This window comes from Thalassophryne amazonica, chromosome 5 (assembly GCF_902500255.1).
Source record: "Thalassophryne amazonica chromosome 5, fThaAma1.1, whole genome shotgun sequence".
NCBI classification, from domain to species: domain Eukaryota; kingdom Metazoa; phylum Chordata; class Actinopteri; order Batrachoidiformes; family Batrachoididae; genus Thalassophryne; species Thalassophryne amazonica.
Window position 1 is genome coordinate 74,536,488 of NC_047107.1, and position 23,088 is coordinate 74,559,575.

A 23,088-nucleotide genomic window follows, 5' to 3' on the forward strand; every position below is an offset into this window, starting at 1 on the left:
TATGAATATGTACGTATATGTACGTTATGTATTAAAATAGTGGTATTTAATTTGGCGACCTTGTTTAACTCGCAAAATTCGCATAATAAGTCCCACGCGAATATTTGCACCTTTACAGTATTTGCAACATGAAGGAGAAGCTCCCTTTATTTCTCAGCTTATAAGTGTGTCTACATGGGTATTTACAAGCCTACTAATTTGTTTGATATCAGAGGAGGATAGGGACAGGGAGCAAAAATTCTCAACCCCCATGGGAAAAGTTTATCTAGCAGTTTCCCCTTTCATCACTTAAGGGATTACTCTAGCAGAGGAAATTGAAACTTGAGGGTGTGTGATAATAGCTGTGTAACAGTTAGTGCTTGTTGCTTATTATCAATGAAAAGAAAATACATAATGTTGATATCCAGATCAGAAAAAAATCTGCAGAATTCTGGGGGGGGGGGGGGGGAGGGTCGGTTGAACCCCCTGAACCCCCTCTATATACGGGCATGCATTTGGAGGACAGAAAATTAATCAGTGACAGTTTGGCTTTTTTAGGAAGTATCATGCACATGTGAGGAATGAATGTTTGATTGTTGGTGAGTTCATTAAAGAAAAAAAAATCAATGATTACCGTCTTCCAGTTTAAAAGAATATGAGATTATTCTGTGCTGAAAATTCCCAGTTGCGAAGGAAAAGAAGTGGCTGGAGTTTTATTTTGGAAGTCTGTCGTGCGCTGGCAGATGAGGGCGCTTCACGCCTTCCAGCAGGCAGACGGCGCGCGGAGTGTGCGTAAAGATGATGAACCGAGCAGCACATGGACACAAACAGCAGAATTAACCACTGCACCATGTAAAATGTCCAGCCGAAACATCCTTAGTGGGCCCAGAAGTCTGAAGTGACGAAGCAGGACGGACTCTGTCCGCACGATCTTCAAGTTGGGAAAAGTCTCCGGTCCGTCTGCACTAGCTTTTTTTTCTCTCTCTCTGATCCAGATCAGCACTTCGCGGTAAGTTCGTGCGTTTATATTTTAGAACGTGCGTAACGCACCGGATATGGTCACCTGTATGTAACAGTCGGGGCTTTCAGAAAGCTTTACCCAAGTTTGATTTTCGACTGTACGATCTCTCGCTGAATCACGAACAGTCCGTGCGTGTAGTTTCAGTATTTTCCGGCTGATCAGCCCTTAGCGGCTTCGTGCTGTCAGACACGAACCGACGCGGCTGTTTTCACCGGACGTAATCCCGGTTAAAAACCCACCCTGTTCGTCTCTTGTAATTTGTTACGGAAAGAGACATAAACAAAACCAAGTGTGTTCTTTCTGTGGTGTTTGATGAGTGCGAGGTGCTGGAAATAAAGGTATTGGTTTGGCGTTGACGCAGCTTCATGTGGCCGGTGACACCATCTGTGCCAAAATACATGCTTATATGTCGAACCATATATTTTTTTCACAAAATGTCCCGCAGTGCAAACTTTAAATATCTGATCCATGGTCCAAAACTCATGTTCAATTTGTAAAACAGAAAAAAGTAAACTCATCACCTTTGGAGCAGACAGAGGAAGGATTTTAAACTTGGGTCTGTGGGTCCTTGTGCAGAATATGTGACGCTAGATGCTTGTGATGTCATAAAGGTGGTTCTTGAAATGTCAGAAAAGAGCTTAAAGAAAATTAGAATAATTTAAAAAAAATGTTGCACCAGAGCAGCATCTACATAAAAACAATGCATTTAATTTAGTTTTTGTTTCATGGGATTGAACAAGACTGTGCCCCCCCACAGTCTTGTTCAATCCCCCCCCCATTGATATGATTTGAAGTATTGCTGACCATTCCATTACTGGACAAACATATTAAAATTTAACCAAACTTTGTTGAGGTGTGTATTATGTCAGTAAGGACTCGAGGTGTCACAATCTGGATTTCTCTTGCTGGGTTTTTCCTGCTTAGGCTTTGTCTGTCCCTGTCTCTCTTGTCTGTCTCTCTTGGTGCTTGGTGGTGGGCGTTACACTCTGTCTGGGCCACACCCTGTTCTGGAACTTTCCACACACCTGTTTCTAATCTATAGCTCATCACCTGGGTGTATTTAAGCTCCTGTAGTTGCACTAGTTTCCCGCCAGATCATTGCGCCTTGTGCCTTCGTTTCCAGCTCTGTTATCTGTGTTTCCTAGTCCTGCTACCACGTTGTGTTTTACCACCTGCCTGTTTATACCGACCACACCTTACGCCTGATGTTTTGGATTTGTTTGCTGATTTTTGACTGCCTTTCTGTGTACCAGACTCAGCATACGCCGCAGTAAACTGTCTTAAAAACCAGAGCTGTGTTGTCGAGTCCTGCAATTGTGTCCAGACGTCTCTGTCCACCAAACCTGATCCGAGGGGTGTGAATCTCTCAGGATTTCACAATTTGATTCAAAAATCATTTATTCATCCATTTTCTAGATCCACTTACTCCATTCAAGGGTTATGAGGCCAGTACATATAGACAGACAAACACGTTCACTCTCGTACTCACGCCTACGGTCGAGTCACCAATTCACCTGACCTGTTTGTCTTGCAAAGTTGGAGCACCTGGAGTAAACACAGAGAAACCATGCACACTCCACACAGAAAAGGACATTATGGGAAGCAATCCCACAACCTTCTTGCTGTGAAACAGCAGTGCTAGCCACACTGTCCAAATCAAAAATCCATACTTCACACAGGACTGTGAAAACTCTGCGGATCCGAGGGATTCCGTGGATTTCATCATGGGCGGGGTGGGGGGGGGTGTTAGTGTTGTACTCTTTAATCATGATCGTTACTGAGTTTTTAAAATGCTTTGTTGGGAAGGTGTCGTAGCACGGACCCACAACAGGGGGCGCAAATGAACGGACAATGAGTAAGCCAAAAGGTAACAATTTACTGTTGTGACAATACACAACTAAATGTACAGAAATTGCAAAGTCAATGAACACCAGGTGACGTGTGGGCAGGCTCGAAGATAGAAGACCCCGACGAGAGAGAGACCGCGTCCCACACGGCCTCCACCACCAACGGTCTGAAGAACACCGGAGCCGCCAAGTCCCGAATCCCCAGGTGACCTCTCGGCTGTCGACCCTGGTACTGCTGGCAGAAAGCAGAAAAAGATGAATGAGTGTAAATCCTTACACTCAGTGGTCTACAGTCTGTGCACAGTTAGGAGGAGAACCTCCACCTCCGAATCACACACTCGTGCAGCTCCTAGTGTGACCACTTATCTGTAGCACGGTTGTCGTCGTCACGCTCCACGCCACTTCCCAGATAAGGGTGACACCACAGGATACCGGCTGCAACAGAAGTTCAGAATCCTACACACGTGTTAATCAGCAGAGAAAGTACCTCACGGTAGTCGATTTCTCGGCGAGGAGGTGGAGTCACGATCCGGCTTTTAAGATGGTGATGATGATGATGAACGAGTGACAGCTGGTGCAGGGGATGAATGACAGCTGTCATCTTCAGGGTCCGGCGCCCTCTCGTGCTTGGAGCCCGCACTCCAAGCAGGGCGCCCTCTGGTGGTGGTGGGCCAGCAGTACCTCCTCTTCAGCGGCCCCATAACATGCTTATTGCAAAGCGTTCTTTTTTACGACATCATGCAAGTTTTATAAGTCCACGGACACTGATCTGTGTGTTACAGATACAAATCAGTTTCCTCGGATCCGCGGAGATTCGCGGAGGAAAAATGCCACTCAAAGCCTGGCTGTTACGACAGTTGTCGTAAAGCGGGGCTGGTTGGTTGCTGCGGCGACGCTGTGTGGCTCCTGTGCGAAGCTTAGCTAAGCGTAGCATTTGGACATCGCACACTTTTAGAACTTTCAAGTTTTAAAAGAAGAATTTTGCAGCATGTCTGTGTCACGGAGCGACATCAGACAGAGTGAAGATGGCGAGAAAGACGGTTTGAAAAAGTGTGATAAGGACAAGAATCCGTGGAATTGTTGCTGGCTTCATCAACACACCTGAAAGATAAATGGGAAAAGCAAACTGGTAAGAATTTTTTTCCTCTCTGGAAGATAAACATTGTGCTGTTCAAACAGGATTTCAGAAAAGATTATGTGCCTTTTTGTCTTTCATTAATCTTGACTTCCTTTCATTGAAAAAAAGACATTGTGGCTTTGAATGAATTTAGGCTACATGAATTTACACAACAGTGTAAATTAGTTTTTATTATTGTAGACTTTTTCATGGGAAAAAAGACTGTGGCTTTGAGTGGATTTAAAGGAATTTACACAAGAATGTGTGGCTTTTTATTATTAGGTATGTTATTGATATTTTACCCTGATTTTTAAAATATTCTACAATCTTTAGCTGTGGTTTTTGACATGGTTTAACAGTCTTTTCAGTCTTCATGAATTTCATGTAGTCTAATTGTTCTGAGTTAATGCATAATTTGGTTTACAATTAAAAGGAAAATCATTCCACGTCCTACTTCCATGTCGTATTCTATTATTTCAACATGATCATTGATGGTTCAAATGAAAGGTTGACGCTAGGATCATTTAAATATGCACTCATTTTGAGATTTTTTCTTCCAGGAGATGTTGAAAATATATCAGTACATGAAAATTTAATTTGGTTTCTGAGGCCCCACAAGGCCCTAGACCCTGGCTCCTGGGGAGCTGCGCCCCCCAGACCCCTGCGAATTTTCCTCGGATTTTACAATTTTCATTTCACAGCCCTGTTCACATGCTTGGTTTGTGCTCTAACATGCACTGTCAACTGTGGGACCTTATATGTAGGCAGGTGTGTGCCTTTCCAAATCATGTACAAGTCAACTGAATTTACCCCAGGTGGACTCCAGTTAAGCTGTAGAAACGTCTCAAAGATCAGTGAAAACAGGATACACCTGAGCTCAATTTTGAGCTTCATGGCAAAGGCTGTGAATACTTATGTACGTGTGATTTCTTAGTTTTTTACGTTTAATAAATTTGCAAAAAGCTAAAAACAACAAAAAAAAACCCAAACGTTTTTCACATTGTCATTATGGGGTATTGTGTGTCGAATTTTGAGGTAAAAAAATTAATTTCATCCATTTTGGAATAAGGCTGTAACAAAAAAATGTGGAAAAAGTGAAGCGTTGTGAATACTTTCCAGATGCACCGTATATCGTTAATATTGCAGGATGACTTTCTTTTAATGGGGTTAAATTCGACTGGTGTATCATACATAGACAATATGATATGGCACTTCCTTACTGTACAGTTGTTTATAAAAAAGTACAGTGCTTCAGGCCTAACAGGCTTTACATCATTGAGGAAGGAGATCTAAATGAACACTCAGACATTAGAGAACATTTGAACCTTGAAGAGAGCATTCCATCACCACAGCATGAAAGGCTGTCAGCCAAAGATGAAGCCATTATCATAAAAAATAACATTAAAAAGCCAGACAAAAGTTTTCAGTTGACCACCAAGAGAAAGTCCAAACCTTTTTTCATGTCAGTATGGATTAATGGCTTTGTACTTGGTTGTCAGCCTTTCAAGCAATGGATATGGAGTGATCTGTTAAAGGTGGGCGAGATCAAATTTCTATCTGATGTCTCCAACTTCTTCATCAGTTCCTTACTTGTAATCCTGAGGTTCCAGTGGATCTTTGGAACAAAAGAACAATCTAGCTGACTTCAAACACACATATTGTTAGATTAAATGGAATATGTGCATTTGGGTAAAATTTACTTTGAAAGGTTTTGTATGCAACCTTACTGTTGTCTGCTTCTGTATGCTTCTGAGCGGTTGTTGTTTTTGAGGGGTTTGTCGGGAAAATGATCATTTCTCCACATTGATTATAGACCCTGCAGCAGGTCTGTAATCATCCGCTTATGCAGCGCGACTCAACGTGGAAGGTTGAACCAATAAAGCAGTGCTTCGAACTGCTGCTTCGTTGGTTCATTGCTTCGCCAGTCTTCAGAAGGGGCAAGTCCTCTTCTTAACCCCTCTCAAAGCCATTAAAATATGTCGATAATGAGTCACTTTTGTGCGGATTAAAGTCACTAACTGGGACCCTTTTTTTGTTGCAGTCAAGAAACGAGAATCATCCGCCGTTCCATTGAACAGCTCCAAACGCTGCCCAGCTCTCGGCCGAGACAGAATCTGGTCGGAATTAAGTGAATCGTCACTTTAAAAAAATGGCATGTCTTTCCAAACGTTGTAATACAGACAATAAACTATAATTGACTAAAATGTTTTTTCCTCCCAAAATGACACGTCCTGCGCACTTCATGAATTACATTGATGGTGACGCGCAGCACAGCTGCAAGAGCTCAGCTCAGATGTATGGAAAGACATTCATGCCAATAATGTCTGAAAGGAAATGCTTTTGACAAAAACTACAGATTTTGTTTATTTCTGTTTATGTCCAGAGATCAAGGATCCACCATGTAGAGTTTATTTATGTCCAGAGTTTAAGGATCCAGTGACTATTTTCATATTTACTTACTTTAAGACTCAATAAAATGTTGTTGACATAGAAAACCTGTAAAATCTATTTTAGTACACAGAAAATTCACCAGGTATCGATAAGGGAATCGATAAGGAATTAAATTGATAAGCAGAATTGATAATGGTATCGATATCAATAAAATCTTATCAATCCCCATCCCTAGTAGCCATGTGGTGTGTTTAGGGCATTCGGCGAAAGACCAGTGCACGCTGATGACATGGAAACAACAAGAAAAACATTGTGAAAACTCAGTTTTTGCTTTTTACGATGTGTTTAGGTCACAAAATTAATTACGTTTCGGGTGGGTGTTTAAGCAACTTTCATTAAAAAAGAGGGTGGGCGGATATAGAAATTTGAAATCTATGTAGCTCATCCCTGCAGTCATTTGTGATACCATGAATCTATTCAAGATGGCTCCGAAGGAGGAACCTGACTTGTTGAGATCCAAAGTTGTTGTTGTGCACTTATTGGCGATAAGGTGACGATTCACCTGAATCTCTCTGAACTTGTCTTAATAGGCGTTATGAATGTAGCAGTGGCTGCATTAGTAGTACTCATCTAGAGAAAAGCAGGGTGTGCTGCATTACGGACGGCGTTACAATGTAAAGTAAGAGATTTTTTTTTTTAACAGACATTAGTTCCGTCAGTGTCCATCTCACTGCTCGCTACACTCCCACATACGACATTAAGCAGTCTGCAGCTGTTATGTTCTCTGACAGCTCAGTAGCTCTCTGAAAACCATTAGATTTCACTCACTGGTATACACATGTGCACATCTGCTGTTCAGTGAAGTGTGTGTGTGGGTAAAAATACATGAGTGTGTTGGAGAGGGAGATGCTGCACATCTGTATGTCATGCTCCTAAGCAACAGGCTCTTCAGATCCTATACTGAAGCTGTAGCCTGAACCAGTGATTTACTGCCACGCATCACTCGTCTAAATCCATATTACTGAATTTGTGACTAGAAATTCTGATTTGTTTGAATCCATTGTGCCTCTAAAATCAGACAGTTATTCTAAAGTAGAACTATACTAGTGTATACTAAGGTATATCTAAATATAAAAAAAAAGAAGAGTAGAGTAGAGCCGCTTAGGTGCCTGGTCTTGAGAACCAGGGATGGTAGGTTCAAAAACTTGTTTATCCCATGGGAACTCTCCCTACCCACCCAAGCGGCTCAAGAAATATGACATCATGTATATAAGTGATATTTACATAATAAGGGTCAGGGGTCGAAATACATTTTTAAACATACTTGCACTGGTGCTAGTTACAAAAAAATTACTTTCACCAAAAAAAAGTTACTTGCTCAACCAAAAGTCAATCTTATATCAACCTTAAAACTCCTCCGCTGATGTGTCAGACTCTTCCACTCTGGGGAGAGTTTGAGGGGAGAGCAGCAGCAGCAGCGGCAGCGGCAGACAGTTTTTTTTTTTTCATGTGCGCGCGCGAACGAATCGTCTGTGAAGATTATTTTATTTATTAACTACACAGATGTAAAATAAAACAAATGGTGACTGGTTTGTAACACAATTATGACTGGTTTATAACACAATTATGACAGAGTTTGAAGGGAGAGAGAGCGAGGAACTACAGAGCCCTGGAAGTGTCATCGCAAAATGTTTTGCATGTGGAGAGAATGTGCGCACGTTTTATTATATTGTGTGCACGTTTTATGATATTGTGTGCACGTTTTAAGATTCGTTTGAGTGAAACAAGGGCACGATCTACTTAAACGTGGTCACAATTTGTAAAACGTGCACTCAATTATTCAACATTGTTTTGACACATAAATGTTGGCTATTAGCCAACAAACCAGCAGACAGTGTAGAAATGGATCTGGTCAGGGTGTATCATCATGGTTTGGGCACACAAGGACATATAGAGAACTCCAGCTGTCCAGCATGGCATCATCTGGAGTTTAAGCACATTAAAAAGGATGCTGAGGGTGAAGCTTCTCCCCGTCGTGACGATGACAATTTAGGTCATATTATGGAGTTCATTTTGAACGAAAGGAAAACTTGCGCACGTTTTATTAATTCGTGGGCTTAATTAAAGGAAACGTGCACACAAATTATCATGGCCAGAAAAAAAAAAATCACTTTAAGTGACCTCTCCCGGGTTCCGTAAAGGAACCACAGCGGCAGCCAGATGATTTTTTTTCACGTGTGCACGCGAACTAATCGTCCGTGAAGATAATTTTATTAACTACACAGATGTATAATAAAACAAATGATGACTAGTTTATAACACAATGATGACAGAGTTTGAGGGCAGAGAGAGAGGAACCGCAGCCAGTTTTTTTTCTTTTCTTTGTTTACATGTGCACGCGCGAACACAACAAATAGAGCACAGCAACTCGCTCCATGTGTGAGAGTCATAAAACGCAGGAAAGACAAAGACAACACACTGGAAATTGTTTTTTTCCTTATTTATTCCTTTATTGGTTCATTGTACTGGCGCTTATAGTTGATAAAACTTGGATAAAGTTACTTGCACCAGTGCTAGTGCAGTATAAAATTACATGCACCGCTCGAATAGTACGTGCAAAAACTAGCACATGCACGTACTGTTTCGACCCCTGAGGGTAATAAACAACATATACAACAACATATACAAGAAATATAGTACTACATAATATATAGGAATTAGCTTCTAAAACCTAAATATTCATACAGGAGAGGCTTGTATTATACGTATATCTAGTCTATAGGCTAGTAGTAAAATAAATTATAACTAGAAGGCTATCTGGTCCGAAGCCCGGATAAATGAGGAGGGTTGCGTCAGGAAGGTCATCCAGCGTAAAACAAGCCAACCCAACTATGCAGACTAAGAATTGAATTTCCATACCAGATCGGTCGCGGCCTGGGTTAACAACATCCGCCACCGGTGCTGTTGCCCAACAGGGTGCAGGTGGAAATTGGGCTGCTGCTGGGCAAAGACGACGAAGAAGAGGAGGAGAACGTTTCCACAAACAGCGGGAGAAGAAGAAAACTAGAAGGGTGGAAATGAGAGTAGGGACTTTGAATATTGGTAGTCTGACTGGTAAAGGGAGAGAGCTGGCTGATATGATGGAGAGGAGAAAGGTAGACATATTGTGTGTGCAAGAGACCAAGTGGAAGGGAAGTAAGAGCAGGAGCATCGGCGGTGGGTACAAGTTGTTGTACCATGGTGAGGACAGGAAGAGAAATGGTGTTGGGGTCATTTTAAAGGAAGAGTATGTTAAAAGTGTGTTGGAGGTTAAGCGAGTGTCTGACAGGGTGATGAGTGTGAAGTTAGAAATTGAAGGGGTGATGATGAATATCATCAGTGCATATGCCCCACAGGTAGGTTGTGAGATGAAGGAGAAAGAAGATTTCTGGAGTGTGTTAGATGAGGTGGTGGAGAGTGTGCCCAAGCATGAAAGAGTGGTGATAGGAGCAGACTTCAGTGGGCATGTTGGTGAAGGAAACAGAGGTGATGAGGAAGTAATGGGTAGATTAGCCAAGATGTAGCCAAGTGCTTGCTCACAGGGGTTCATTTTGACCGTTGGGGTTTTACATAATTATTGTATGGCCTTGCCTTACAATATAAAGCGCCTTGGGGCAACTGTTTGTTGTGATTTGGCGCTATATAAAAAAATTGATTGATTGATTGATAGATATGGTATCAAGGATAGGAATGGGGAAGGACAGATGGTAGTTGATTTTGCAAAAAGGATGGAAATGGCTGTGGTGAATACCTACTTTAAGAAAAGGGAGGAGCACAGGGTAACATATAAGAGTGGAGGAAGGTGCACACAGGTGGACTACATTCTTTATAGGAGATGCAAGCTAAAGGAAATCAGAGACTGTAAGGTGGTGGCAGGAGAGAGTGTTGTTAGACAGCATAGGATGGTTGTTTGTAGGATGAATTTAGACGTAAAGAAGAAGAAGAGAGTGAGACCTCAACAAAGGATCAGATGGTGGAAGCTGAAGGAGGAAGACTGTTGTGTGAAATTTAGCGAGCAGGTGAGAGAAGCACTGGTTGGAGGGGAAGCAGTTTTGGACAACTGGAAAAGTACTGCAGATGTGGTGAGGGAGACAGGACAGTACTGAGTATGACATCTGGACAGTGGAAGGAAGACAAGGAGACTTGTGGTGGTGTTGTGGTGGTGGAATGAAGAGATCCAGGAAAGCATAAGGAGAAAGAGGTTGGTGAAAAAGTTTTGGGATAGTTGTAGAGATGAAGAAAGTAGACGGGAGTACAAGGAGATGCGGTATAAGGCGAAAAGAGAAGTGGTAAAAGTGAAGGAAAAGGCATATTGCGAGCTGTACAAGAAGCTGAATAGTAAGGAAGGAGAAAAGGACTTGTACCAATTGGCCAGACAAAGGGACAGAGCTGGAAAGGATGTGCAGCAGGTTAGGGTGGTAAAAGATGCACATGGTAATGTGCTGACAAGTGAGGAGTGTGTGCTGAGAAGGTGGAGGGAATATTTTGAAGAGCTGATGAATAAAGAAAATGAGTGAGAGAAAAGGCTGGATGATGTGGTGAGAGTAAATCAGGAAGTACAAGAGATTAGTAAGGAAGAACTGAGGGCTGCTATGAAGAGGATGAAGAGTGGAAAGGCAGTTGGTCCAGATGACATTCCATTGGAGGCATGGAAATGTCTAGGAGAGATGGCAGTAGAGTTTCTAACCAGATTGTTTAATAAAATCTTGGAAAGTGAGAGGATGCCTGAGGAGTGGAGACAAAGTGTGCTGGTTCCTATTTTCAAGAACAAGGGTGATGTGCAGAGCTGCAGTAACTACAGAGGCATAAAGTTGATCAGCCACAGCATGAAGTTACGGGATACAGTAGTAGAAGCTAGGCTTAGAAAACAGGTGAAGATCTGTGAGCAGCAATATGGTTTCATGCCGAGAAAGAGCACTACAGATGCAACGTTTGCTCTGAGAATACTGTTGGAGAAATACAGAGAAGACCAGAAACAGTTACATTGTGTGTTTGTGGACTTAGAAAAAGCTTATGACAGGGTGCCAAGAGAAGAGCTGTGGTATTGTATGAGGATGTCTGGAGTGGCAGAGAACTATGTTAGGGTAGTGCAGGACATGTACAAGAATAGTGTGACAGCGGTGAGATGCGCAGTATGAATGACAGACTCATTCAAGGTGGAGGTGGGATTACACCAAGGATCAGCTCTGAGCCCTTTCTTGTTTGCAGTGGTTATGGACAAGTTGACGGATGAGATCAGACAGGAGTCCCCATGGACTATGATGTTTGCAGATGACATTGTGATCTGTAGTGAGAGCAGAGAGCAAGTTGAGTCTCGTCTGGACAGGTGGAGATATGCTTTGGAGAGAAGGAGAATGAAAGTCAGTAGAAGCAAGACTGAGTACATGTGTGTGAATGAGAGGGAGCCCAGTGGAATAGTGCGGTTACAAGGAGTAGAAGTGGTGAAAGTAGATGAGTTTAAATATTTGGGGTCAACTGTTCAAAGTAATGGAGAGTGTGGTAAAGAGGTGAAGAAGAGAGTGCAGGCAGGGTGGAGTGGGTGAAGAAAGGTGGCAGGAGTGATTTGTGACCGAAGAATATCAGCAAGAGTGAAGGGGAAAGTTTACAAGACAGTAGTGAGACCAGCTGTGTTGTACGGCTTAGAGACGGTGGCACTAACAAAAAGACAGGAAGCAGAGCTGGAGGTGGCAGAGCTGAAGATGTTGAGATTCTCTTTGGGAGTAACAAGAATGGACCAGATTAGGAATGAACATATCAGAGGGACAGCTCTGGTAGGACGATTTGGAGACAAAGTCAGGGAGGCGCAATTGAGATGGTTTGGACATGTGCAGAGGAGGGACCCAGGGTATGTAGGGAGAAGGATGCTGAGGATGGAGCCACCAGGCAGGAGGAGAAGAGGGAGGCCAAAGAGGAGGTTTATGGATGTGTTGAAGGAGGACATGCAGGTGGTTGGTGTGACAGAGGAAGATACAGAGGACAAGGTGAGATGGAAACGATTGATCTGCTGTGGCGACCCCTAATGGGAACAGCAAAGAAAGACAAAGAAGAAGGCTATTCTATAAATATGGATATTTTATTATAGAAACAGAAGCTATGATGTAATATGGTTTAGGTATCTATCTAAAGTTCACCCTGCTAGCTTACTATAGGAAGACAAAATACATATTCTATATGCTATCTAATGGAAACCCCAAAATAGGATACTATACTGTATATTGATATCTATTAAAGAACCCATAAACTGAAGAATATTAAACATCTACACCATGTAAAATAAATAAGTAAATCAGGAAAATGCACATTTTAAATCACATTATGCACATCATACAGGGTTAATCATGTCGTCATGCTTGCTGCATTCATGCATACTGTCTGAGTTTGACTGAGTGTGCGGTGAAATAAATGTAATCCCGCGTCTAAGGGCCCAGGGCAGAGCATCCACCCACCCCCTTTTTTGAGGAAAGTTGGTTTAACGCCCACTTGATTTTTTTTTTTAATTAAAGTTTATTAAATGCTCACCTAAAGTAAATTAATTGCGTGACCACCAGCATATTGTAAAAAGCAAAAAACAATGGGTTTTCACTATGTTTTATGATCAGAATAAGAAGAGCTTTATTAATCTGGAAGGAAATTGTTTTGCCAGAGTGCCTAAACAGGAAACATTGATTTTTTTTAAAATTTTTTTTATGCACAAAAATATCATATTAAAGAGATGGTTGTCCATTTAGCTGCTCCTGTTTTGTGTTCGGGGTCGCCACAGTGGATACAACCAGATCCGCATTGATATTTTGCACGGGTTTTACGCCGGATGCCCTTCCTGACACAACTCCAGTGTTACCTGGAGAAACACACACAGCCGCTGGTGTTCCAAAGAGGTCTCCCATCCAAGTACTAACCAGGTCCCGCACTGCTTAGCTTCTGAGATCTGACGGGGTCAGGCTGACACAGAGCAGATTAAAAAAATCAAATGCACTCATGTTTTTATTGTAGTGTTTCACCAGCAATCTGTGTTCATCGTGTATATCTTGTCCATCACACATTTATGCTGTGCAAGTGAGCGGCTTGCATGGCAGCACCGTGACATCAGTGTGTGTATGTGAAAGGGTCAGTGTGAAGCATCACTGTAAAGCGTATCAGTGTAAAGCATCACTGTGATGATGTCATGCCAGAGTTTTAGTATAAACGCAGTAAAGTAAATCTTTGTGGTTAACATTCAAAACTGACCGTGCACTTCACTTCACCCCCCCCCCCTTTTTTTTTTTTCTGCCCCAAACATCAACTGACAAGGAACACATTTAATAAATGACAAAAATAAAAAGTAAGCCTCTTTGGCTGGTCCCTTGTTTTCACTTAAGGTCACCACAGCAGATCCAAGGTTGACCTGCATGTTGATTTTGGCACAAGCTTTACACTGGATGCCCTTCCTGACGCGGCTCCGCATTTCATGGAGAAACGGGCAGGGGGTGTGAACCAGGAACCTTCTGCACCGAAACCAAGTGCACAAACCACTTGGTCACCACCCCTGTGCAATAAATGACAAAAGGATAGGGTAAAAACAGACAGACAGGTGAGTTATTCTTTATTTGTGAGGAAATCAGACATCTTATTGAAATGGGCGGTCCGACAAAAATTCGCACGGAATGCCCAGGGTACTCAGACGAGTGAATACAGTACTTGTATGGGAGTACATGAAGTAAATGGATTTCAGGGCTGTTTAGTGCATATATTTGTATACCAGTAAAGATGCTGTGATTTTTCTTGTGAACGCAACACATCAGACTCATCAGGGAAGTTCCTCAGTAAAATTGCCAAAGGGCCAAAGGGCCTCTCATCATAAAAACAATGCACCTGTTCCAGCAATGCCTGGGCCAACAGTGTGTGTGTGTGTGTGTGTGTGTGTGTGTGTGTGTGTGTGTGTGTGTGTAGCAAGTCTCAATGCCTGTTGTAAATAGTGGTTGATAAAAATATTTCCTCATATTTTCTTTTGAAACCAACCATACAAAGAAACCAAAACAAAATAAGGTCAGAAATTAAATTATGTGTAATAAATGGAATGACACAGAGAAAAAAGTATTGAAAGTATTTACTGAAATTTATTTAGTACTTGATAAAAAAGCCTTTGTTAGCCTGTGTGGAGAAACTAGTCACATGCACTGCTCAGCTGTGATTTTGGCCCATTCTTCCACACAAACAGTGTTCAAATCTTGAGGGTCCCGTGGACCTCTTCTATGAACTCTGATCTTTAGTTCTTTCCATAGATTTTCAGTTGGATTGAAGTCTGGTGATTGGCATTCTAGCAGTTTTATTTTCATTCTCTGAAACCAACTGCGAGTTTCCTTGGCTGTGTGTTTAGGATTATTGTCTTGTTGAAATTTCATCTTCATCATCCTGGTAGATCAAATCAAATCAATTTTATTTATATAGCGCCAAATCACAACAAACAGTTGCCCCAAGGCGCTTTATATTGTAAGGCAAGGCCATACAATAATTACGTAAAAACCCCAACGGTCAAAACGACCCCCTGTGAGCAAGCACTTGGCGACAGTGGGAAGGAAAAACTCCCTTTTAACAGGAAGAAACCTCCAGCAGAACCAGGCTAAGGGAGGGGCAGTCCTCTGCTGGGACTGGTTGGGGCTGAGGGAGAGAACCAGGAAAAAGACATGCTGTGGAAAAGAGCAGAGATCAATCACTAATGATTAAATGCAGAGTGGTGCATACAGAGCAAAAAGAGAAAGAAACACTCAGTGCATCATGGGAACCCCCCAGCAGTCTACGTCTATAGCAGCATAACTAAGGGATGGTTCAGGGTCACCTGATCCAGCCCTAACTATAAGCTTTAGCAAAAAGGAAAGTTTTAAGCCTAATCTTAAAAGTAGAGAGGGTGTCTGTCTCCCTGATCTGAATTGGGAGCTGGTTCCACAGGAGAGGAGCCTGAAAGCTGAAGGCTCTGCCTCCCATTCTACTCTTACAAACCCTAGGAACTACAAGTAAGCCTGCAGTCTGAGAGTGAAGCGCTCTGTTGGGGTGATATGGTACTATGAGGTCCCTAAGATAAGATGGGGCCTGATTATTCAAAACCTTATAAGTAAGAAGAAGAATTTAAATTCTATTCTAGAATTAACAGGAAGCCAATGTAGAGAGACCAATATGGGTGAGATATGCTCTCTCCTTCTAGTCCCTGTTAGTACTCTAGCTGCAGCATTTTGAATTAACTGAAGGCTTTTCAGGGAACTTTTAGGACAACCTGATAATAATGAATTACAATAGTCCAGCCTAGAGGAAATAAATGCATGAATTAGTTTTTCAGCATCACTCTGAGACAAGACCTTTCTAATTTTAGAGATATTGCGTAAATGCAAAAAAGCAGTCCTACATATTTGTTTAATCTGGGCATTGAATGACATATCCTGATCAAAAATGACTCCAAGATTTCTCACAGTATTACTAGAGGTCAGGGTAATGCCATCCAGAGTAAGGATCTGGTTAGACACCATGTTTCTAAAATTTGTGGGGCCAAGTACAATAACTTCAGTTTTATCTGAGTCTGTCTTTATGTCTGTAAGACAATCCTGCAGTTTAACTAATTGGTGTGTGTCCTCTGGCTTCATGGATAGATAAAGCTGGGTATCATCTGCGTAACAATGAAAATTTAAGCAATGCCGTCTAATAATACTGCCTAAGGGAAGCATGTATAAAGTGAATAAAATTGGTCCTAGCACAGAACCTTGTGGAACTCCATAATTAACCTTAGTCTGTGAAGAAGATTCCCCATTTACATGAACAAATTGTAATCTATTAGATAAATATGATTCAAACCACCGCAGCGCAGTGCCTTTAATACCTATGGCATGCTCTAATCTCTGTAATAAAATTTTATGGTCAACAGTATCAAAAGCAGCACTGAGGTCTAACAGAACAAGCACAGAGATGAGTCCACTGTCTGAGGCCATAAGAAGATCATTTGTAACCTTCACTAATGCTGTTTCTGTACTATGATGAATTCTAAAACCTGACTGAAACTCTTCAAATAGACCATTCCTCTGCAGATGATCAGTTAGCTGTTTTCCAACTACCCTTTCAAGAATTTTTGAGAGAAAAGGAAGGTTGGAGATTGGCCTATAATTAGCTAAGATAGCTGGGTCAAGTGATGGCTTTTTAAGTAATGGTTTAATTACTGCCACCTTAAAAGCCTGTGGTACATAGCCAACTAATAAAGATAGATTGATCATATTTAAGATCGAAGCATTAAATAATGGTAGGGCTTCCTTGAGCAGCCTGGTAGGAATGGGGTCTAATAAACATGTTGATGGTTTGGAGGAAGTAACTAATGAAAATAACTCAGACAGAACAATCGGAGAGAAAGAGTCTAACCAAATACCGGCATCACTGAAAGCAGCCAAAGATAACGATACGTCTTTGGGATGGTTATGAGTAATTTTTTCTCTAATAGTTAAAATTTTATTAGCAAAGAAAGTCATGAAGTCATTACTAGTTAAAGTTAAAGGAATACTCAGCTCAATAGAGCTCTGACTCTTTGTCAGCCTGGCTGCCGTGCTGAAAAGAAACCTGGGGTTGTTCTTATTTTCTTCAATTAGTGATGAGTATTAAGATGTCCTAGCTTTACGGAGGGCTTTTTTATAGAGCAACAGACTCTTTTTCCAGGCTAAGTGAAGATCTTCTAAATTAGTGAGATGCCATTTCCTCTCCAACTTACGGGTTATCTGCTTTAAGCTGCGAGTTTGTGAGTTATACCACGGAGTCAGACACTTCTGATTTAAAGCTCTCTTTTTCAGAGGAGCTACAGCATCCAAAGTTGTCTTCAATGAGGATGTAAAACTATTGACGAGATACTCTATCTTACTTACAGAGTTTAGGTAGCTACTCTGCACTGGGTTGGTATATGGCATTAGAGAACATAAAGAAGGAATCATATCCTTAAACCTAGTTACAGCGCTTTCTGAAAGACTTCTAGTGTAATGAAACTTCCCCACTGCTGGGTAGTCCATCAGAGTAAATGTAAATGTTATAAGAAATGATCAGACAGAAGGGAGTTTTCAGGGAATACTGTTAAGTCTTCAATTTCCATACCATAAGTCAGAACAAGATCTAAGATAGAGTAAAGTGGTGGGTGGACTCATTTACATTTTGAGCAAAGCCAATTGAGTCTAATAATAGATTAAATGCAGTGTTGAGGCTGTCATTCTCAGCATCTGTGTGGATGTTAAAATCACCCACTATAATTATCTGAGCTAAGCACTAAGTCAGACAAAAGGTCTGAAAATTCATAGAGAAACTCACAGTAACGACCAGGTGGACGATAGATAATAACAAATAAAACTGTTTTTTTGGACTTCCAATTTGGATGGACAAGACTAAGAGTCAAGCTTTCAAATGAATTAAAGCTCTGTCTGGGTTTTTGATTAATTAATAAGCTGGAATGGAAGATTGCTGCTAATCCTCCACCTCGGCCCGTGCTACGAGCGTTCTGGCAGTTAGTGTGACTCGGGGGTGTTGACTCATTTAAACTAACATATTCATCCTGCTGTAACCAGGTTTCTGTAAGGAAGAATAAATCAATATGTTGATCAATTATTATATCATTTACCTAACAGGGACTTAGAAGAGAGAGTACCTAATGTTAAATAGACCACATTTAACTGTTTTAGGTCTGTGGTGCAGTTGAAGGTGCTATATTATTTTTTCTTTTTTGAATTTTTATGCTTAAATAGATTTTTGCTGGTTATTGGTGGTCTGGGAGCAGGCACCGTCTCTACGGGATGGGGTAATGAGGGGAGGGCAGTGGGAGAGAAGCTGCAGAGAGGTGTGTAAGACTACAACTCTGCTTCCTGGTCCCAACCCTGGATAGTCACGGTTTGGAGGATTTAAGAAAATTGGCCAGATTTCTAGAAATGAGAGCTGCTCCATCCAAAGTGGGATGGATGCCGTCTCTCCTAACAAGACCAGGTTTTCCCCAGAAGCTTTGCCAATTATCTATGAAGCCCACCTCATTTTTTGGACACCACTCAGACAGCCAGCAATTCAAGGAGAACATGCGGCTAAACATGTCACTCCCGGTCCGATTGGGGAGGGGCCCAGATGGCAGCAGATTTTTATCAAGAATGTTTCAGCGCATTTTTCCATTCATCCTTCCTTCAGTTAGATGAAGTTTGTCAGTGCTGTATGCTGAAAAACAGCCCCACACCATGATGCTCCCACCTCCAAACTTGCAGTGCCATTTGTCCTCCAAACACGGTGTGTATTAATTATGGCATCCAAAGAGTTCAATTTTGGTCTCGTCTGACCAGACTATATTCTGTCAGTATTTCAGAGGCTTGTCTAAATGTTGTGCAGCAAACATTAAATGAGCTCCAACATGCTTTTTCTTCAGCAATGGAGTCAAGTGTGGTGAGCCTGCATACAGGCCATTGAGTGCATTACTTATTGTTTTCTTTGAAACAGTTGTACCTGCTAATTCCTGGACTTTCTGAAGCTCTCCACAAGTGGTCCTTGGTTCTTCCGAAAGGAGTGGCTTTAGGACAACTCTGTGAATCCTTTAGTGGCCCAGCCAGAGCCCAGACCTGAATCTGATTGAACATCTCTTGAGAGATCTGAAAATGTCTGCGCACCAACATGCCCCATCCAACCTGATGGAGCTGGAGAGGTGCTGCAAAGAGGAATGGACAAAACTGTCCAAAGATAGGTGCACCAAGCCTGTGGCATCATATTCAAGAAGACTTGAGGCTGTAATTGCTGCCAAAGGTGTATAAACAAAGTATTGAAACTGGGGAGGTGATGTCTAGTGGTTTAGCATTGGGCTTGAGCCCAGAGGATCCTCGTTTCAATTCCCAGCCTGACTGGAAAATCACTAAGGGCCCTCAGGCAAGGTACTTAATCCCCTAGTTGCTCCCAGTGTGTAGTGAGCGCCTTGTATGGCAGCAGCCTGACATCGGTGTTTGAGTGTGTTTGTGTTGTCAGATCCTGCTTTTTAGATACACGGCACACGCTCACCCTCCGATGAGTGTGTTTGTGTAAAACCAGCTCTCCGTCTCTGGTGTCCGACCTTCGTGTCTCCACGGGTATTACCCGGCAGGGCTGCACAAAGGTTGTTTAAGCTGGTGGCGAGGAGATTCGTCTAGCTGCTCACTGCCTCCATCCGGACGTCCACCCCGCTGAAGCTGATCTCGCACCCCGGTCGAATAGCCTTCTCAGGAACCAGGATACGAACCGGCCACACCCGTTAACGGCAGCTCTCCTCTTATGGATCAGGGCTCTTGGAATGTTGCTAGATTTTAAATTTAGTGACTCGTACAGCGAGTCCCCAGGATGTGTTATTTTCATTAAAAACCAGACTAACCTTTTAGAGCACTTGATGTTGTATACCCAATAAACTTAACTTTCACACCTTAAAAAGCATCAATAATCCAATGTCCGAGCCTTAACACTTTAATTGCATGCTTGGAATTTTATTGCAGGTTTTGCAAGTGCTGATAACATAATCAAAATAGGTTATATGGTGATAATTTCACAACAGTAATTCAAATATAATTAGAATAATGATTGGCAGAGATTTTTTTTTTTCATCCAATAATTCTGACTGATCTTACTTTGACTGTGACTGGATTTACTTCTTAACAATTTTTTCTAGGAGTGAGGGAAGGAGGTTTTTGAGGTTAGGGTCTCCAGCTCGATGAACTTGATTTCCTCTTCATCAGCTATTAGTCGTTAGCTGACCACGATCCTTGTGTGATATTGTAATCCTTCAGGAAGTTAATCCACATAAGAATTTATTCCGTCTTCAATCAACCAAAAGTTGATCTAATCCATTCTGGTATGCTGTGATATTCCTTGAGAGAGAAATCGTTGAACATTCCCCACTCAGACTTAAGGCCAGTGGTTATCCTCCATTGTTCTGCTACTCCGTGACTGGACGGCCTGAGTGGGAGTTGAAATCTCTCTCAAATGATCTTTTATGGCTCCATTCCTCTCACTCCACGATTCCAATTGATGCTCACAAGATGGTCAAGTCTTGTGATCTCCTCGTAGCAGGGGAGTAGTGCCAACAGCACCTCTCCCTGGAAGAATAACCCCGTTTCTGGTGTTTCAACAAGTTATATATGTCTTGACTCCAGTCATCCTCAGATGATCTGGATACCATGGGGGACACTGTTGACTCAAAACCTCCTCCCCTCTCCCTCTGCTTTACTGGAAATCTCTGCAGCCCCTACCAGTAACTTATTTCTCAAGTTCCTCTTTTCTGTTAACACGTCAGCTTTTCTGAGAATTCATTCTTTTAAATCATTTCTTTAGAATCACATCAATCATATTCAATCATTTCATTACAACTCTCTTTCACATAAAAACAATTCATATGATCATATACAAACATTCTCATTCATTATTATTCATTTCATTTTTACCAACATCTTAATCATTTGATCAGTTGTTTAACATCAGCTTTTCTTGCCCCACTTGCGACATCTTCTTCACTTCCTCTTTTTCTCTGACTCTGCACTCTTTATGAAAAACAACTCATATAATCATTCATTTCACTTATTCGTAACATACTTTTTCTAATCAACTCTAAATTTTAACACATTAATACTCCATTTGATCATACTTGTCATGTTAGAATCATTCTTAGACATATTCCCTCGTCTTCACCACCGAGTTCATTCCGTGGGCCTCCCCATTTGCAATGGAAAAGTCCGGTATGACCTCACTTACTCCTGGAAGGTACCAAACACTGTGCAGTTTAATCCAACAGCATGTATATTAATTCCATGGCTCGTATTATATTCCAAGATGAAAACAAGCTGAAAGCAAGCTTAAAGTCATCTTTCCTGACACCCCCTCCATGACTTGAAGCTCCGTCGATCTCTCTATACTTCCATAAAAACATCCTCATCGTCGTTGACAGGGTGAAGAGTGAGCACTTCTTTTTCATCCACCATCGGAGACAGAACAGGAGGAGCTGGAGTTGAACGACACTCATCCAGCACCACGTACTCCTCTCCGCCCAACTGTAGATTGCTGTCGCCGTCAGAAGGCTGCCCTTCCAGTAGTGGTGATTGTAATGGTAATTCCAATGGAGGCGGATTTGCCTCATATTCCTGAGATGATAATCCGTCAGGGAACGATGGTGCGCATGGTGAAGTGGGGGTGACGGGTGTATAACACGATGTAACTGGTGTAGATGGCCGCGGTGATGTACCCTTCGTTCGAGGTGAAGCCTCAGCGAGAATATCCTCAGGCTCGGGCTGTTGAAGGTGTTCATCCAGGAACACCTGCGTGAGGGCCTCCAAACACCAGTTCATTTCCTCGGTTTGCACCCCAACCTCCACAGTGCGCTGTGGAGGTGAACATGGAACTGGTGGTAATGAAGGACCAATAGCCACGATCCAGCCATCGGCAAGATGAGCTGTGGAGAATCTTATTCCCGTAGGATACATCCACATTTTGGTAAATACGGGGCAATACATATATCCCTCTGGAGACACTATAGTGTCAGCTCGTATTTGATCAATCAAGAGAGAATGCCAGATCATGTCTGCTTCGATCTCAATTTTTAATTATGCTTCTGATGGTACCTGGGGCAGAAAAGAAGTATCCTTCCATCCCACTATTCCCCGTGCCACTTGAACAGGGAAGTTGTTGGCATAACACGTCGGGCACCACAGAGTCGGTGTTATCTCCCAGAAGTAGAGCGCTTGTTCCAGGGTGGCTTGACAATGAATACATCTTATATCCCCCTATAGTGTAAGAGGAAACATTAGTCTTTTAACTATTATATTGCAAGCAAGCAAAAGTGTTCGTCGGGATTATTCAGATGTACGCCAGATACGCCTCATGATCACCGTAGGAGAGTGGGACTGTGGTGACGTTGTCATTCCCGCTGTAGCTGAAGGAGCTGTACGCGGGAAGCAAGCATCATAGGTCGTAAACCATAACAGCAGGAGTAGTTGACTAACCATGGACAGCCAGTATAAAGCTGATAATATTCCCCATCCTAAGGCCCAAATTATGATAAGTCCAAGTTTGTAGAGCCAGGGTTTCTTGCGTTGTACAGCTCCAGTTAACGTAGCTATGTACGCCAACAGGGTCAAGGCCATCACAGCTTCGCACACAATGTCAGCTATCACTGCCGGGGCGTAAAAGATTGCTGTCATATCTATCACCATCCCAAATTGTAATTGATGTGTACTGCCATATTTCCCAGTCAAACTGGAGAGTAAAGTGACCGAGGACGTGAGTGATGAATAGAGACAACCCTAAGTCACTCTGACCGTAGTGCAGATTGACGATCGCCAATCTGACACATCCATGTAGTAGCGTTACTATTCGTAATGGTTGTCGTAAGTCCCAACGACCGACACAGCAGTATAGCAGCCATACTAACAGTAGTGCAATAAACTCCACTCTACTCACTTTGAAGATGGTGTCATTTACGCCGCCAGTATTGTTGGACATTGTGCTCTCTTATTCTTTTTACTTATCTCCTTAAGTTTGTACGCTGTTATGTAGATGCTTCTTCTTCCTTCACTTCCCCAAGTCAGAATGAACAGGGCGTGTCTCGACGTCGGGCTTTGTAGGTTTCATCGCTCCTCCCCTAACGGAGGAGGGGCTCCATATCACTGTGTTGTGTGCTCCTCCCACACAAGCGCAGGGCTGCTGCGAAACTTCCTTTTAACAAAACA

General features: G+C 42.2%; 1 protein-coding gene across 1 annotated transcript in view; it reads left to right on the top strand.

The window, feature by feature from the left end:
- The first annotated feature begins 762 nt into the window (after positions 1-762).
- The window catches only part of ghra (growth hormone receptor a), a 153,260-nt gene continuing 130,934 nt past the window's right edge, over positions 763-23,088 (top strand). The window contains exon 1 of the mRNA XM_034170546.1: positions 763-988. The gene's annotated coding sequence lies outside the window, so the exon portion shown is untranslated. The remainder of the gene's footprint in view (positions 989-23,088) is intronic.